Source organism: Mytilus californianus, unplaced genomic scaffold (assembly GCF_021869535.1).
Source record: "Mytilus californianus isolate M0D057914Y unplaced genomic scaffold, xbMytCali1.0.p SCAF_7, whole genome shotgun sequence".
Taxonomy (NCBI): domain Eukaryota; kingdom Metazoa; phylum Mollusca; class Bivalvia; order Mytilida; family Mytilidae; genus Mytilus; species Mytilus californianus.
In genome coordinates, this window is record NW_026262723.1 from 26,869,539 (window position 1) to 26,889,326 (window position 19,788).

The 19,788-nt window shown below is 30.7% G+C and overlaps 1 long non-coding RNA gene across 1 annotated transcript; it reads right to left on the reverse strand.

The window, feature by feature from the left end:
• Positions 1 to 4,769: 4,769 nt before the first annotated feature.
• On the reverse strand, positions 4,770 to 11,895 carry LOC127709233 (uncharacterized). Its single transcript, XR_007985558.1, has 4 exons — positions 11,813 to 11,895; positions 9,381 to 9,596; positions 8,851 to 8,993; positions 4,770 to 4,942 (listed from the first exon to the last, which is right to left on the reverse strand). It is a non-coding gene; the product is annotated as an uncharacterized LOC127709233 (long non-coding RNA).
• Positions 11,896 to 19,788: the final 7,893 nt, after the last annotated feature.

Here is a 19,788-nt window from a genome sequence, read left to right on the forward strand (position 1 = left end):
TGATGTAAGTATTCGTCATATATATATATATAAGGCAATTGATGGAAATAAGAAGACGAGATAAGAGTGTAAATGAGAAAACTTTCCATACAAATCACAATGTGTAAAAGGTAAACCATTATAGGTCAAAGTACGGCCTTTAACATGGAAATCATGTTCACTTTTATGATAATCACCAGTAAATAGACTATAAGAGACAATGCGTCTTCCAGTCCGTTAACATACATATATGTTGTAAGATACCATGCATGTTATATAAGGTAACCTTAGAATACGGATCGGACTGTAAGCATACTATATGCACAGAAGTAAATCATGTGAATACACAGACAAAACTGTATTTGCAAAATCACTCAAATTCTTCGCAAAATTCAAATTATCTTTGTTAACATATCCTAAGATTTAATTTATAGCACCATCGGAATTTTTGTATACTTAATGTATCATGATCCTTTATATTATCGGTCAGGGAATCAAAAACGATTTAATATTAGAGCGACATACTTATAAGTATACAATACATGTATATTGATTGCAATTCAATCGAACCCTTAGCATATTTAAACAAATATTGCTGACCTGTTTAGCCCCATAATATTTTATATGTGCTCGGCCTAAATTTGTTGTTCAATGGCTGTTTTTAGTTTAATATACTATTTATCAACTTTTTAGTATTGGTTTATACTTAAATCGTGCAATGAGTTTTCTCGTTTGAACTGTTTTAAATGTATACGTTTCTTATATAGGTGTAACACCACCATTGATTTTCCCCTATTAGTCTTTGTAAAATGTGCACTTTTCAAAAATATGTGCAAAATTTATATTTTTTTTTAAATAAAAAAATACTTGGCATGAGTAAAGTTTTATCCCGTCCAGTACTATAGAAAAAGTTTCACATAACATGTCATTGCATATAAGAAAATAACCATCACAAGAAGTTAACCAATCAAATTTTCCCCTTTTTTTAACATGTGTACAAGCTTTAGTAACCATGTTACCTCAAGTTTCCAAAATATTCTATAGAACCCCCCCCCCCCCCCCCCCCCCAAAAAAAAAAAAAAAGAATAATGGTGCTTTGAAATACCCAAGATATATGTTTTTGACACAGAAATGTTTTCCTGCAAAGAAATGTAGGATTAATTACCTACAACTGTCAAATTCAAGGGAATATTTTTCTTTTCGACCTATTTTCGTATGCAACTGGATGCGACGTACTATGATTTGGTGGTATTACACCTATAGCTGGCTACGCGGTATGGGTTTGCTACTTGATGAAGGCTGTACGGTTTCCTGTACCTGTTAACTTCTACCTCATTTGGTGTTGACAAAGAGTTTTTTTCATTGGTAATTAGAAATCTATTTATTTCAATTTTTGAAACTGCCAATTGCCGATTTTAATTGCTTGAAGCTTCCATTTTGAATAGGTATAGATAAAAACACCAAATCAGCTATAATATAATTATGTAAATGTTATATTTATTTTGCATGGTATGAAAGTTTTCTTATTTTATGTACACATAACAATAAATAAAAGCCGTATATAACCTTTTACATGTGAATAAAACAACTTGAAAGGTTTAAATATTGAAACGCAGCTTTTTTATTGGTAGTTTACCTGTATTCCAATCAATCCTCTCTTTGATGAACATATTGTGCCACAGTTGAACTGCTTGAAACTCATCAATATTTCCACACTGGTAGTTCAAAAGTTGAAGATATTTTCCAGATTGATTGCACGTTCGTCTTGCATCATACCAATTCAACATATGTTCGAAACACGCTACGTCAATATACCTGTTTCCATCTTACAAGTATGACAAGAAACACACAAATTATAAATAAAACACAAGTATTTAGTTCACTTGATTATAATATTATCATACTATGACTGTCAAACAGTAAGTGTACGGTTCAAATTGTAATGTCAAACTTCATTTACTGTAAATTTTTGCATGGTGAAGTATTGTTTCCATTTCAATTGAATGGCAAACGCTTGAATTTGACGGATGAAGGTCAAATTAACGACACAACATTTTATTGCTTTTAATATTTCGCCTAAAAAAAACTTGACAATATGTTTCATTTTTTGTTTGTCTTTGTGGTTTAAAAAGTATAAGAACAAAAATACTAAACTCCGAGGACAATTCAAAACGAAAAGTCCGTATTCGAAAGCTCAAACACCTTTGACGAATGGATAACAACTGTCATATTCTTGACTTGGTTCAAGCATTTTCTTATGTACATGTAAAAAATGATGGACTGAACCAGGTTTTATAACTAGCCAAATCCCTCACTTGTATGACAGCCCATACAATTCCATTAAATTGACAACAATGTGTTAACAAAACAAACTGAAATAGTAGGTAAAATAGAATAGGCGTACAGCAGTCAACATCGTTTTATAGGCCTAATCACTATAAAACAAACAAATAAGTCAACAAAGAAACGTTACTTTGTTTTACCGGGGATTAGTACCTTTTTCTAGAGTATTCCCAATCGATAAACATAGGGGACGGGATTTGTGTACAATAATTACGATATCTAAATATATTCGTGGTCATTTGTTATAGAGAAGAACGTAAGATATATCAAAATGGCGTATTCAAAATGTTGTATTTTATACCTCTACAAAGCGTTTACTGAATGGTTATTTCTAAGCAGCATACATCTTTGATACAATTCATGATTTTACAGAAATATCCTATTATGATTCTTCATCATATACAATTGCAATTACTAACCATGCTAACAATAACAAAGTAAACAATATGTCATGAAGAGAGAGAGAGAGAGAGACAGATTCATTTTTAAAGATAACAAGAACGGGAGGATTGTTCTTCTTTTTGGCAAACAACAAAAGATTACAAAATTGTATGCATTATTTAATCATCATGCTATATTCAACTCAAAATATCAGAATGAAAATACAAAATTTCGCAAACTACTATTACTTTTTGCGGACAATTATCACGTAGATTTATAAGAGTAGATGATTAATAAAAATTTAAAAGGCATAACATATGATAATGGTTTACTTTTTATAAATTTTGACTTGGATGGAGAGTTGTCTCATTGGCACTCATACCACATCTTCTTATATCTATAACATATATATGACAAAAGAACGATATGTATTTCAGCGGTTATGAACTTTGCACTGTTGAAGGTAGACGTAGTTACTATTTACTAATTTTGGATCCTCAATGCTCTTCAACTTTATACTTGTTTGGCTTTCTATCTATTTTGATCTGAGCTTCACTGATGAGTCTTATGTAGACGAAATGCGCGTCTTGCATATCAAATTATAAGCCTGGTACCTTTGATAACAACGTTTACACAGTCATGCTGACCTGTCTCATTTTTTAAAACCTATATAAATAGTTTGACACCGCTCCGGCCTCGAGTAGAAGTATGGAATCATGTGCGTGCACCAAGAATCAAAGGTTTTTCTTAGTATATGTGCTTAAGATCACCAAAAACAGACAGGACGGCAGTGTGTACATGTATTTATTCATATTGCCAGCACTGGCATTCGCAACTTTAAAAATGCTGGACTCTACCATCCAGAAAGCATTATATTGAAATGTATCATTGATTGACATGATTACTTGTGCAAATAGCTTCACAATTTTAGGCATTGGGATATGATTATGTCACTATATTTTTAATATCACTTACGATATTTGAATACATAATTCCAAGAAATAATATTTAATTATTAAGCGACATTTACCTGTGTGTATGACCTCTTCACACTTAACCTTGAATGTTTCTTTACAACTACTACGTTTTACAGCTTTACTAGTGCCATACGTATAAAAACAATTTCCTCCAAATTCGTCACCTGCAATTGTTTATCTATTTTTTTCATCGTTTTTTTATTTTTTTAAAATCCTTTGCGCATCATTTGGAAAACAATTAAACACAAAACACAACATAGAAAACTAAACACTGAGCAACAAAAATCCTTTAAAGAGATTGGAGTGATTTCAGCTGCTCCAGAAGGATAATATAATCCTGCTCCAAGTGTGACACCCGTCGTGTTGCTTATGGTAGTACAAACCCGGTAATAAGTCTAATTCCGTATGTAATTGAATGCGAGAGGGACACATATTATGTTTATTCAAAGCTTACATGTGCTTGATTTCAATTGCATTATGAGCTTTTTCACACACCTGTTTACAATATACTATATCATAAGTACGATTTATATTGTTAATAAATGGATTTTCGTAGTTTCTGGTTTTAAATAATTAGTTTTTGGTTTCGAATAGCTAGATATTGTCGCTGCCATTTAATAATATCTAAGGATTACAAGAGTTTAAACTTTGGAAAAGTTGATATTTAATACCGATGAATAACTCTTGTACACATCAGGACGATACATAATTGCGATGTTTCTTTTTTATTTTCCGGAATAGTAATATGGTTTTACAGACTTAGCTTGAAGTGAACTTTAAATAAAAAAAAAACTGTTAATGCAGGAATTAGAAATCAAATGATACAATGAGCATTACGACATGTACAAGAACTGTGTTTGCAAAAACACTCGACATATATTACAAAATAATATGAATGACTTGACATTTCAGACAAAATGCTTTAATTCATCGCTATTATGTTTATGAGGTTAACATCATCAATGATATGAGTTAGAAATGATCCAACGAATCAAAATCAATTCAATATTAGTAATAAGTGTACTGTTATTTTTGTCATGTTTCGATATGAGAAAAAATTGTAAAAAAGAAAACTTACTCATCGGTAATCCTATCTCTTTAAGCTTATACGCTGAAAAAATATCATTTTTGCCACCACATCTGTCAAACTTGTCTTCGTCACATCGTATATTGCAGGTTTTGGTAGAAATCATCTGCATTTTCATGATTTGTGCCTTCCACAGTTGTTCTGTTGCAAGCGGTAAACAGTAGCAAGTATCACTCTGTGTGAAATCAAATACATTAAATTGTAACTACATATTCATCAACTATAGCACAATTTCTATACTCACATTTGTAAATCAAGAAAACTATTATCAAACTAAACTAAACGTCAAAAAGGAAAGTAATCCGTTCGAAATTTTATTCTATTATAATTTGAATGACCGTCCAGAAATAAATGATCACATTAATTTTGTAATATTTCCGACTACATATTTTCATCAGTATACAACAAATATAAGATTGCTTTTTAAAGAAATAAAAAAAAAAGATGTGGAAGTTTGTTTTGTAAATTATTTAGTTTAATCATGATAATGTGACTGTTGTTTTTTTTTTTCTATCCAATTTTGTTTTCTCCTCGGTCTTTGTGTTGTCGGTTTTTGTTCAATTCATATTTTTGTTATCAACATACAAATTAGAAGATCTGGGGTGTTCGTTAACGATCTAGCCATTCAAACATTATAATAGATTCACGTTCCATTTTAAACAAATTATTTTATAATCCAACACTAAATTTATAAAAAGACATATTATTATGTTTTAAAATATTTGACATATCTTCAATTCTTTTGACTACAACGAAATTAAGCGTAAAATGTGCACGATACATCGAATGAAAATCGGTTTTATGGTATATGAAATTAAGACAGTCGATACCTGGGACTAGTACAGATTCAATTTGTTCGTCTAAGGTAGCTCCCAAAATGAAAAGTGTGATCAGGTAATAATCAGTGTTAAAAGTATAAGTGATATTCAATTTTTAGATTATAAGTACTAAACCAATGTAGACAAATTATACGACAGTTTTCCATTGTTTTTAAATATCTTAGATGATTAAGAAGAGATAAACACAGGAAACAAACAACAGAGGGACTCGGATGTATTCTTACAGGAACGAGACACTGTGTTTCGACAGGGCAGGCTTTTCATGCTATGTCTGCATCACCCATCAATAGAGATTCACATTCAGTCAACATGTCACACAAGCAGACACAATAATACGGCTATACTGATATGTGAAGATCGATATTAGACCACGAAATCATGTTGATAGTAAGTTGAGACAGCACATCATATTGGTATTATGTAGTCCTACGGACTGAGGATTTCCGTCGTTCTTCTTGCTAACATTGCACGAGGGTAACATTTTAACTGAGATATGCAAACACAATACGATGGAGAATAGTTTATGTTACGGTTGAAAACAAAATGACAATTGGACAATTTAAATCATCACTATTGACTAAGATTCTGATTTGTGGCATTTATTCAAAGAAATAAAAGGATTATTCATTTGATCAATTAATGTTTAGAAAGGGAGACGATTTATATAATAATATTTACTAGTCAACATAAGAAACGATATATTTTCAATATATAATGAAATTGAATACACTGTACTAAGGTCAATAATTGCCCAATTGGTCTTATTTTTACAGAGTGTTATTTTCCTATTCAACCATTTAATTTAAGGCAAAAACGCGAAATTATTTGTTTTAATTTTTTGTTATTACAAAAATCGTATTTTATAAAAAAAAAAAAAAAAAATAGAAAATCGGTATTACAACTTAAAATCTAAATCTTAAACATGGTCTGCTCAAAATTTTGAATGCCTTTGCAGATATTTGAATACTTAATTCTCATCTTCGAAATTGTGTGCCGACTTTTGTCATCCTTTTCCGCAAAATTGAATTTTACTCCTGTGTTCAATAACACGGTATTTTCTAACTTTCAAATTTTGTCAGATCATTTTAATCATATGCAGTTGCTTTGTAAATGAATGTTTTTCATTTGATAATTTAACAATGTTTCCTATTTATTATATTTTATGACAAATTGGAGTTCAAACTTGTGTATCGTTTCTTTTGTTGACTAGTATATTATGTACATGTATTGCTGAATCAGTAAAAACACCAATTCATAAATAAAATAACGAATTTCATTATGTAATACTTTAAATCGATAAGATATTATAGTCATAAAGACACAATTTATACAAATATAGTATCCAGATTCTTTTGATTTAAATGTTGTTCGATCACGAATTGTAAATTGTTCGATATTTGTCTTCTGAGATAAGATATTCTATTACTTTAACTTTCAAAGGGAATATATTAAAAACTGTAAGGGTATAATTATTTCCGTTTTTACGCATTCCCAATACATGTGGATGTTATCTTAAAGCAGTGTCAAATTTATACATCGAAGCTTATGTTAGCAGGTTGTTTGAATTGAGATGTGATCAATACATTGTATGTTGCTCAGATCAATATTTCCTGCTTTTGTTACACCGAACTTCCTGGAACCAGTTCGGACCTTAAGCAATCAAAGTAATGTTAAGACAAAATTGTTAAAAAAAACATGAAACTGCAGTAATTAAATGAGAAAATATAAGGGGTTAGTGGCTTTTATCGTTTACAGTTATTAACGTTACATTATTATTGGGGATGGTAAAATAAAATATTTTCTAAGCTGCAGCTATTCTTTTCACAAAACATCTAACGATTAAAATTGTTCGTTAGTTATACTGAAATGTGTATGACTAACGAGTATTTTTACTCTTAAGAGTTTTTGTAAAATGAGTCTGTTATTTAGTTCATACCATTGTCAATTTCAAATTTCATCGCTATGTTTTTGTTGAATATATGAAAAAAAGAGAAGACGATTTTTAAAGACTGTACTGTTTTAATATTTTTATTGATGTTTTTCCGCAATAGAAAAAAAATGTAAATAGGCATATCTACTAATAATGGCGTCTGAACTAAGATATTATAGTATCCTTCTGATTATACATGCAGTCATATTTTTACTGAACTGTAAAACAATATCTAGCTATATACTTTTTATTCAATCAAATGTAACAATGTGTTAGAGTTTGGTTTTAGGCGGTCATCTGCTTTTTGAATTTTACAGACCACACACTTTGCTAAAATAATATCTTAAGTACTAAATATATTTTTTAGGAATTTCAAATGCATTGAAAAATATATGCGTTTATTATGATTGATTTGTTTATTCATACATGTATATACCTTTTTAAAAATGTGTATCTTAGCGGATTGACTTGTAAATAGTACATAATGTGTATGATCAATGTGATCTTTGACACTTAATTATTCCTGAAAGAATATTATGGACAATATACAATTACTTAAATATTACCAAATTTACAATACTCTATTTGGTAAATCATTTACACAATATTGGAAGCTTGTTTTTCACATACTGAAAGATACCTCACTTTTAATTTGGTACGCAAAACAAATTTTCAGTGGCGCTCGAATCAAACCCGTTGATAAGACAAAACCACCTTCGAGAAAGAAAACTATTCATACTCGAAACTTCAAAAATAAATGTTATAAATATGCTATGGACACCACCTTTTAATGTCCGTCTGGTATCATTCGCCTCTCTTTGACTAACATGATTGTGTTTATATTTGTCAAAATGCATTTTAGGGATTCCTATAAAAGGCTCATTCGCTAGAACCATTTAGCATAAGGTGTATAAAAAACTGATGGCACTGCCACTAATCACATACATAACGAAATTTATTTTAAATATTACATATTAAACACTATTTTTTTTATTAAACACATAAAAAGTAAAGTCTTCTTGAGATTGTGCAAAATGTTGGATTTTACCTTCGATACTGAACGTTCAAATAATAAAATATCTGAATATAAACATTATTTAGTTCATGTTCATACAAAATCATTTATTCAGTTGGTACATCAAAACGAAATTAGTCAATTATTTCCAACAATTTAAAAATCTTAATCTTCGAAAACAGACTTAATTCTAGATTCCTTTGAAAATAATTGAATTGTTGGAAATATATTAAAATATGCAATTGCAGATATCAGGCAAGCAGATGTTCCAAGTAAAAACAGTATTTGATTGCAAATACCTGTAGTAAAATGAAGTCTTCATTCTTTAAGTATCCATCTTGAATACAAAATAATGCACACTTTCCAACACCATTATTCACAAGTTTTTTCTTTTTCGTTAATGCATTTGCTGTACTGTTGACGTCGGTTAAACTTATACACTCTAGCAAAAATTGATAACACAAATCAGATGGAAACAATTACAAATAAAGAAACAAAATAAATGAATAAGTTAATGCAATAATTTTATTTGCGAGCATTTTTTTTACACAGGTGATTTTTTCGTTGGTAAACTGATATAACAGACAAAAGTCTTTGTCGTTTTTGTATGCTTTATTGACTCTTTTAAAATCCATAACAAAAAACAAACGCTTGCCCATATCGAAACACGAATTGTTAACAACTGTCATATCCTGACTTGGCATAGGGACTAGTCGCACTTATTACAATCTTAGAAGAAAGTTTGAAAAGCAAACATGATTATAATTTTCTTATGGTCACGTATCAAACAATGCTATGCATTTAACAAATTAGTCAATTATTCTTTTACCGTAATATTCCATTATAGGTGATCGTACTGCGTAGCCATCTATCCAAAGAAAGGGCGGTTTGATTTTTACATTTCGCAAAACATCATTGGCCTTACTAGAATTACACGTATCTGAACGACAAGAATTGAATAAGTCTTTCCCAGACAATTTCCAGCCGTCTATACAGTTATTGGCAGCCTTAACCCAAGTATTGTTGGCGTCACTCACATAAAAATCTGCAAGTCAGTAAACAAAAATAACAATTACATGTTAACATTAATAATACATTTTTGTCTTTTGACTAATTAACAGTAGAGTAGACAAATTATAGATACAGACAACTGCTTAATCTGTTTCAATGAAATAAGTCTGGAAGATCTTGATTTATTCATTAGTTGGTACTGGCTTTTTACATAGCTGGGAGTAGTTACGATCGTACACTACTGGTACTATGTGCATTTTGGCTTCGCTTAAGTCATTTTTGTTGTGTGTTGTGTCGATCTGATGAGTAAAACTATTTTCAATTGATTCCTACACTTTTGTTTTTATTTTGCCCTGCTACATATTTGTTCCATGTTAGAAGATGATTGAGTACCCATAAATATGTTTTACCCCGCCAGATTTTGTATGTGCTTGTCCCAGTTCGGGATCCCATAATTCAACCGCAGTAGTTAGTTATGGTCTATGATATCTGTTTTTGTGTATTGATTCGTCATACATAACATGAATAAGGCTGATTGTCTTTTAGATCGAATTTTGCCATATTTTGTGATCTTAGGTTTTCTATAGCTGACTATACGGTATGAGCTTCGCTCATTGTTGAGGGTCTAACAACGACCAATAGTTGCTTTAATTCATGTTATTCTCATTGGCTACTATAGCATGTATAGCAGATCTCTTTATTTTTATATCTATAGGAAATAATTTTCAATGCCACAACGGTTTGTCGTCATTTCAAAGTCACATTAATACAATCATCACATAGAAATAGTGCACATCGAAGGACAACTTCCAAGATAGTTCACTGGTTTGAACAAGTTTCTTGGATAAGAATAGTATGGACGCCGTCATTTTGGTTATGTTACTTGGTAAACTGTTATATTCTATTTTTGTGGTCTTCTTTTCCAATTTCATGACTAGAACGAATACTTTCATACTGTTATGAGGAAAAAACGACTGCAATTGACACAACATATGACTGATACGCTAGGCCAGTGTCTGAAATGACTAGAGACAGCGTTTAAAACTTACGAGACCAGTATAGGCGTTTAATCTGTACTATAAACAATAGTCTGCTATCATAATTATGACGTTTTGACTGAATACGGATTCACATGTTGAGCGATGCATGCACAGCAGACGACGTTAAATCTGTCGACTCAGCCGGTCTCACGTCTTACATAGTTTATACTATTTCCTTCGTTTTTGTTTGTTAGTTTATTTGTTTCGTCTTACATAATTTTAGTGATTTACACATCGGTAAATTTCTATCGCCATAAGTCATTGCCTGAGTTGTATTTACCATAGAACAACACGTGGCTGTCAGCAATTGAGCAAGAGTTGTTGATTCCTTGTAGCTTTTTAGCTTTACATAACGTGAGATAACTTTGGCATTTTAAGTGGTGTGTTTAATTGATTGATTGTTGGTTGCTGTGAACAACCTTATTTTATATATGATAAACGTTTGTTTTTCTTATCTTCTTTTACTACTGGGAATGTATTTTCTGTACTCTTCCAACTTAAGATTTCCGTTATCCCTTTTGATTTTCATAACAAGTTCTACATTGATAAAACCTGTTATTTATTTTTTATCAATGGGCATTTGCTTTTTACATGTTTGAAAACACCTAATCATAAAAAAAGAGATACCAAACAAATAATACCAATCACAACATAGATTGGTATTCATGTTTAATATGAAGAATATGGTATGATGTCAATTCCCCTATCGATATCCCTTTTAAATATCCTGTTGAATCTCAATGTAAGCGGAACATATTTCCTTGTGCATGGTATGATGAAACATATGACTCGACCTTGACATTTCAAGTTAGTCAAGATTTTCAAAAGTATGTTAATGTTAGTAATACACTAGCAGATTTAATTTGGATACTTATTAATATTATTACTGACTAAAGGTCACTGGTCATGTCCCTCTTATTATATGAATTGGTCGAAATTGAAATATTTGACACGATATTGAAATTGTTCACATTGAGTTTAACAAAATAGATATGAGACAATACATGAGCCCGTTGTAAAGATTACCGTTGTTGTTATTGGAAAAACCTTTCGTAGTTTTTTGCCCCTCAATGCTATTCAATTCCATACTTTATTTGACCTTTAACTCTTTTGATTCGAGCGTGTATTAGGACGACAAAACGCGAATCTGACGTACAATTGCAGCTGAACGACTTTAAACAAAAGAATATTAACCAAATTAAAAACTTACATGCAGATGGATATGTTTTTGATATAAAATTTCCCAAAACAAATATACGTATGACACAATACATAACTATATGTACAGTTACACTTATACATATGCTTGAGAAGATACACACTATAAGATTCATAAACATGTACTTTTCTGACATCCGATCGGGAAGGAAATAACAAAATAACTATCACGATCCAATTTGATATTCATAAAATGCTATATATACGTTTCTTGTACAAGCACTTGTTCGTCTTACTTATAATACCTTAACAAAATGAAAACAACACGTTATGAATGTCATGCGGCCGAAGCGCTTATCTGGATTTAAATGAACTGCCTTAATAATGATTTGAAATTATTATGTTTTATTATGACAAAATAGTTAATAAATAAAGATGGATTTTTTTTTTATTTTAACATTGTAAGAAGCTTCATTTTTAAAGTAAATAGTTTGGGGGGAAAGAGCATATATGGTGTTTAAGTTCAAGCGTAACAGTAATCAAAGTGCTTGTTAAAACACTCAATTACCTAAAATTCAAGAAAGGCTACATGTAATTGTAATATTCTGTGATTAAAGTTTGTTCGACGCTATCATATTTCGGTTGACCGTTATTGACATTTTGTATCCAACATGTACTTATATGAGACCTTTTAAAAAAAGCATGATTTCACAACATTATACATTATGGTAGACGTTATAAATCTTTGTTTTTGTCTAGTGTTTAAATAACTACTATTATTCTTTCGTTTTGTGTTTTTTGGGGTATTTTTTCTGTTGTTTTTTGTTTGTTGTCTGTTTTTTTAGCTGATTGTTATACCTCTTTTTACACTAGTAAAATTGAGAATGGAAATGGGGAATGTGTCAAAGAGACAACAACCCGACTATAGAGCAGACAACAGCCGAAGGCCACCAATGGGTCTTCAATACAGTGAGAAACTCCCGCACCCGGAAGCGTTCTTCAGCTGGCCCCTAAACAAATATGTATACTAGGTCAGTGATAATGGACGTCATACTAAACTCCAAATTATACACAAGAAACTAAAATTAAAAATGATACAAGACTAACAAAGGCCAGAGGCTCCTGACTTGGGACAGGCGCAAAAATGCGGCGGGGTTAAACATGTTTTTGAGATCTCAACCCTCCCCCTATACCTCTAGCCAATGTAGAAAAAACAAACGTAAAACAGTACGCACAGTAAAACTCAGTTTAAGAGAAGTCCGAGTCCGATGTCAGAATAGGAAACAAAAGAAAATAAACAAAATGACAATAATACATTAATAACAACAGACTACTAGCAGTTACTGACATGCCAGCTCCAGATCTCAATTAAACTGAGTGACTAGTTTAGCAGTCAATAGAGTTAAGAATTGTATTTAAGAACAAAGATGTAGGTAATACCATCAGATTACAAATGCAATCACCATAAAAACTAACAACTACTGTCCTTATATATCCCACTTTGTATGAAAAATACATAAACAGTACACCATTTTGAAAAAAAAAAATCATTGCACTCTAAGTAATAACTTGACATGTAATTATTTATAAATTTCACAAATATCGAGGATGAATTACAGTTGGCGTACCATCTGATGTGATCCGAAGCAAATTTGGAAAAAAATAGGCGCCTGGTGTATTACATGATAAGCTAAGTATCTTTGATGATTGTAAACAGAAAAACGAATATCAATTGAAAAAATAAAAACAATTGTTTGGTCCTTTTTTAAACATTGAAATAATTGCAATCCATCACGGCACTATCTTATCTATACTGCAGATTGTGTAATAACGGTGGTATGATGTTGTAGTGACAGTTAACACATGATCCTTTCTAATAACATGTATAATAGTATATTTTATTTCAACTTTGTTTTAATAAACACGTTTCTCAGATAAAAAGTGAATATAAAGGCTTCATATATGATCAGACGCTACTCCAAGATGAGTTATGATATGTCAGTGATACCGCATACAGGACAGATTACATTACTTTTTTTTTTAATTAGACATTTAAAGAAGTTGCTGCTTTTTGATAACGAAATATTTTTGTGCTAAATAGAATACAATGCATTTATTATAATGCTATGAAATGAGTCAACCTGGTCTCAAATATTTTCAGGTTATTATCTTGCTAGAACCAAATATTTAATTTTTAATATAAAAGTATGTCATAATATATAAAGAAGACAAATCGTTTCATATTGCATCTTAATTGCACAAAAATAATATCTGTTGATATGTTTTTGTGAGGAAAAACAGATCTGGCATACACACCTTCATCCAGTATCCTGTGATATAGGGTTGTTTATTGTATGCTTCTGTTTTTTAAAACAAATCCGTAATATTTAAAACATATATTGATCCAAACCCATATGACAGATTGTCGTATGATTCAGTTTTCTGAATATAGATTCGAATATAATATTTGACATTTACCTTCATCCAACACCTTGTGACATAAGACTTTTCGCTTTTCAGTGCAGTTAAAAGGGAGTAGTTTAAAAACTTTATTCTCTTCTAATCGAACACCTAGACATTTGTAGTCATCTTTTGTATTAGGTTCTGCATAAAACCGTAAAGACCATACATTTTGATGTTATGTACATCTCAAGTGAAAACTATAATTCAGTGCACAGTTTACATTGTTTACCTCCGTTGAAGCCATTTCAAATACTCATTATAACAGAAATTATATAAGCAAATCAATATGCAGTAAAATTTAGAATTTGCGCTAAGTTAGATATTAATATTCATGAAATACAATATTGAATGAGTAATTTGTTGGTTTAGAGTGAAGTTACTTTAAATTTGAAAACATTGAACACAATGGAGACGATCATTTGATTTTGAAATATGCGTGAGTTTATACCTTTGAATTAAAGAAGAATGAATTGTTTTTTATTTTCATTCGAATTTATTCATTTGTATGTTAGTTGTTATTTAATTGAAGTCACCGATGAGATCCAAAACATTAATGATAGTAATTACCTATTAAGACTAAACGCTGTAGTTTTTTGTGCATGATTATAAATGTTGCCACACAATGATACAAGTTAGGAAATTAATTGATATTTTTTTATACGTTAAATGTACCATTTACAATTGTGTTTTGCTTGTTTGTTGTTGTACTTGGTGAAGTAACTAACCCTTAATGTGGTCATAAGGACGCTTTTCTTATGATATTTTGAAGTTTGCACCTGATTCTTATGATGCTTGAATAAATGCTTCATACAATATTTTTAATACATTCATTATACATTGTGTTGCATTCAATACAAATCTTACTTGTGTTCCACACAAACGACAACTTTACAAAGTTGTATAGCGAGTGATTCATATTGACTGCTCCCGATTCTATACTACAACTTTCACCAGACTTATTTGATATTTTGAAGTTTGCACCTGATTCTAAGCAATTATGAAGTGATTGGATCCATGTTAAAGGAATCTCAGAACAGTTTGTTTCTATTTTTTTGCCATCATCTGTAAAACATGATATTCAACGGTTGTATTTTCTCAACATTAAAAAAATTGAAAACAACACGTTATATAAATTTCATGCTTCTGAAGCGCTTTTCTTGATTTACCTTTACCAGGAACGCTCAGAGCCAAATATTAACCTATAACTTCTTAATGTAAAGGTCGTGACTACTTATTTGCGAAAGTATGGTAACACATGTTTATAACGCATACACTTTTTAGCAACAAACCTTTTTGTGCCATATACTAATTTTCCAAAAGGATTTATTTACGCTTATTTCGCGAGTAGGAAAATAACGTGAAATATTCGGCAAAAGTATCAACATTTTTTACACATGAACATACTTTTAAAATTTCATTCATAAATCACTGGGATGTCTGTTGGAAATTTTTTAAACGTAAAAGATAGGCGCAAAAGTAGGTAGTCCTACAATACCCATATATCATTTGGAGACAACAAAAACAAATAGTACAAAATCGAAATACTGAAAAATACTTTAGATTTGAGGGATTAGTTTGTCCCTAACATTGTACTCAATCGGTAAATGGTATGTCGAAATCATAGGTTCATAACAAGTAAAAATTGTATATCGCTTCATATCAAAACAAGTTATATAATTTCAATATAATAATAAACGAGCCTTTGGCGAGATTATTATTACAATTTAAATTAGATTTAAAGTACTAAATATATTTTTCGGAATTTTAATTGCAATGCAAAATGTATGTGTTCTTTATTTTGATATCCAATTCCCACGAGATGTTAAACATATTTCTCTTATGTTCAACACTCTCATTGTGTTAAATTAAAATTTCTGACAATCCTTGATCTAGTTTTTTGCACATACCAGTATGGCGTCATATGTTCTGTTCAAGCGTCAAATTTTAACATCAGACATTTTAAAACTGTGTGTACGCTTCAGAATGTAATGACATATGACAAAAAGACGATTGTCAGGTCTAAAGTGTGAGTGTTTTGTGTATCATTGAAGAAATCCTTTATGTCCGGTGCCATGGACCAAATGTACTTCGTCGTACCCTTTGAGATATATCAATGACTTAACGAATAGCCAACGGATATGTCGTTGTATCGTCTCATGATGCTGGATAAGCCAATCAAATTAACGCAATTTTCGTATCACTTTTTCGTATCACACTCCGTGTAGTGTAATACGAGAAATTTATCGTCATGCAAGAAATAGATAATAGGCCAAAACCATAAGAGAAAAGTTTCTAGTCATTTCAAATAACTCTAAAAAAAAAAAAAAAAGAGGCAATTTGCACTTTAAGAGTGAAATGGGATAAGGTAGTTATAAAGCATTTTGATTTTGCTTTTGGCAAGTGACATATGCAAGGTCTTGAGAAAGGAAATAAGAATCTTACACCTTTTTTGTCATATAGCTCTTCAACTATTTGGGTTTTTATACATCCTGGCTTACAAATAATCGGCTTTGAACGTTCCTGATGAATGTAAATCCAAAAAGCTTTTTGGACGCATATAATTTATAAAGTGTTGTTTTGATTTTTTACAAGGCCAAATTGTATTAAAAAAAAGAAATGATGCTTTTGCCAATACAGACATGTTTGTTTCTTTTTTTTAATTATGATAACATTATGATCCCACAACAGTTACAAAAAATAATGATAATTTTATATGTTGATCTGGGCACATGTCATTTTTCCTTTGCATTTGTTTTTGTTCGTTGATTTTGTTTTCGTTAGTTAATCCGCTGTATCCTTTTTAACATTAACGACTTATTTAACGGTGCAGCAAAAAGAATATGTTTATTGTCTGTATTTCACATGAATAACTTACTAATAAACGTTATGCATATTACCAACATTATATAATATATATTACCTTTGGCTGCTTGATTGTGACACCTAAACTGTAGATCCACAGGAGAAATTTCACATTCCTTAGTCGAATGATTTGTGTTCTTTAGATTTTCACAAACACAAGAATGTTCTTGACCTTTTTAAAAATACACAATACATCTCTGTATCACTCATTTAACTATTATTGAAGCATACGAGAGATATCGGATTTGATGAGCATATGCAATTTAGACTTTTTAGTTAAATCAATTCGAGCATTTCTGGAGACCTTTATTGTAGCAAGGTGTCTGTTGCCGTAAAATTATACTTTTAATGTTATCAATAATTATAAGACTTGATGAGTAAAGTACATTTGAATTGATATTATGTTTCAGTGTGTATAGGTTTACACTGTAAACGAATTTTCAGAAGAAGAGCTCTGGTGAAGGTAAAAATAAGATAAAAAAAAAAAAAAAAAAAAAAAAGAACATGCACTTTTTAACATTATTAATTTCAAAGATAATATAGGATATTTTACTTATGTATGAATCGAGCAACGTTCGTAGATACAAAACAGCCCAAATATGCAAATGTTACCTCTGATTTTATACACAGAAAAGTGATTGCTGCCACCACAGAAATCTAATTCGTCTCCTGGGCATTTCACTGTACATCTGACTCCAAGGTTTTTATTCACACTGCTTCTTTGTCTCATCCACGTACGTTGTGAGATCAAGAGCATGTTTTTTTAAGCAAAACAAAATGTGCTTAGTTACTTACAAATGTAGGAATGCACACATCTTCATCACGTTTTTGAAAGAACTATGTGTGATTTATATCTAGCAAAAATGGCGTTAAACCGGTGCTACGGTCTTCTACCAGCTTACAGTAATGAGCTCTGGTTCTCCTATAAGACATCCCAAATGTGACTTTGAGATGATGACTAACAATCAGAGTATTATTTCATTTTAATTAGTTATGGCTTAATACGAACTTTTATAATCCTTCCTATTAATTTTTTTCTAGGCCCTAAACTGTATCCCTCGACTTTTACTGCTAAATTTGACTCTGAAATGGAGTTACGTTAGTCGGGATGTCTGTATAGCATGAGAGCTTTTTTCGAATACTTTGTGTCTTTATAATTTGTAATAATTCGTGTTGTCTGTTTCTGCATAGACTTAGCAGAAACGGAAAATGTATGTATTGTTTTTTTAAATAGAGTAATACGTCGCTTTGTCATTCTTTATGCTTTTTCTTTTCTTTTTTTGATGTAACATATAGCATGTAAATTCTATTTAAATGAATGAGCCTATTGCAATTCTATTAACAAAATTGAAAAATTAGGTTTGGTGCCAAGAAAATATTTATCGCTGCCGAATGCTCATTTCCATTCTTAAGACAGGTTATGTGTTGGGGTTTTTTTTGGGCCATGCATTTAAGATTTTTGTCAGTTCTTTCTTTATTCGTTATAAGATGTTTAGCTGAAAATCCTAGAAAATATTTTGAAATAGTATAAGTTACTAGTTGTCTTATCTAGAATTTGATCAACAACGTTGGTTTTCTATCATGTCATTTATACGTAATCCTTTTACATGTAACTGTAGAAGCATATTTTTTGTTTCAATGATAAATGCTTTTTGACTCGACAGTTTATGTCTAGCTATTCAAGGGTTCATGTTTTCTTGCTAAGGATTTCATGTTTTATTGCTACTGATTATGTAATGTTTGTTTTGTTTGTATTATTAAGTTTAGTTTTGTCTAATTATTAGATTTTGTCATTATTGGCATCATTTTACGTTTTACTTGATAATAAATGTAACCATGTGTTGGCATGACCTGATTTTGTCCTACATTATTTGTGATAAACTGTGTACGTACCTTTAAAAGAATAACATCGTCAGTTTTGAATCCACGTCGTTTACAGAAGACAGAACACTTAAGAATATCATTATCAGATAAATTCATGCTGTTTGTGACCAGATCGGTTGACTTAATTCCAGAACAATCTGTAAACGAGTATATACATTCTAGAAAAAAAAAACAATTTAAACATAAATTCCGAAATAGATGAAAAGGGAAATTAAATCACAATAAACATTCATTTCATAAACTGAACCAATAAAAACAAACATGAAAAGATAAACAGCAAATAATGACAACAATAGTTCATTTGAATTTTCAATAGAATGAAAGTTGAATAATCTACTGAATTGAACATTATTATAGCACAAGGCACAGCACCATATCAATCGGCAAAAACACCACACTACCAATTGCATGATCTTTGTTTTGGGATAATTATACAGTTTACATTTTAATGTAATTGAACAAAATGATATTACCAAGTCATGAATATGGCAGTTGTTATCAAATAGTTTGTTTCTATGTATGTTGGCTTTTTTTTTTTTGTTGCACTTCAGTGTTTCTGTTGTTCCTTTGTTTTCCTCTTATAGTTGATGTATTTCCCTCGGTTTAAGTTTGTAACCCGGATTTGTTTTCTCTCAATCGATTTATGACTTGTGAATAGCGGTATACTACTGTTGCCTTTATTTATATAGTTCTCAATAACATAGAAGCCAAATGACACAAAAATAACGTACATCTAAGGGTAATCATTCGATCTTTGTTTCCAATACAATGTTTCACAGCAAACAACTTTTATTTGCAATATTGTATATTTTCAGATAT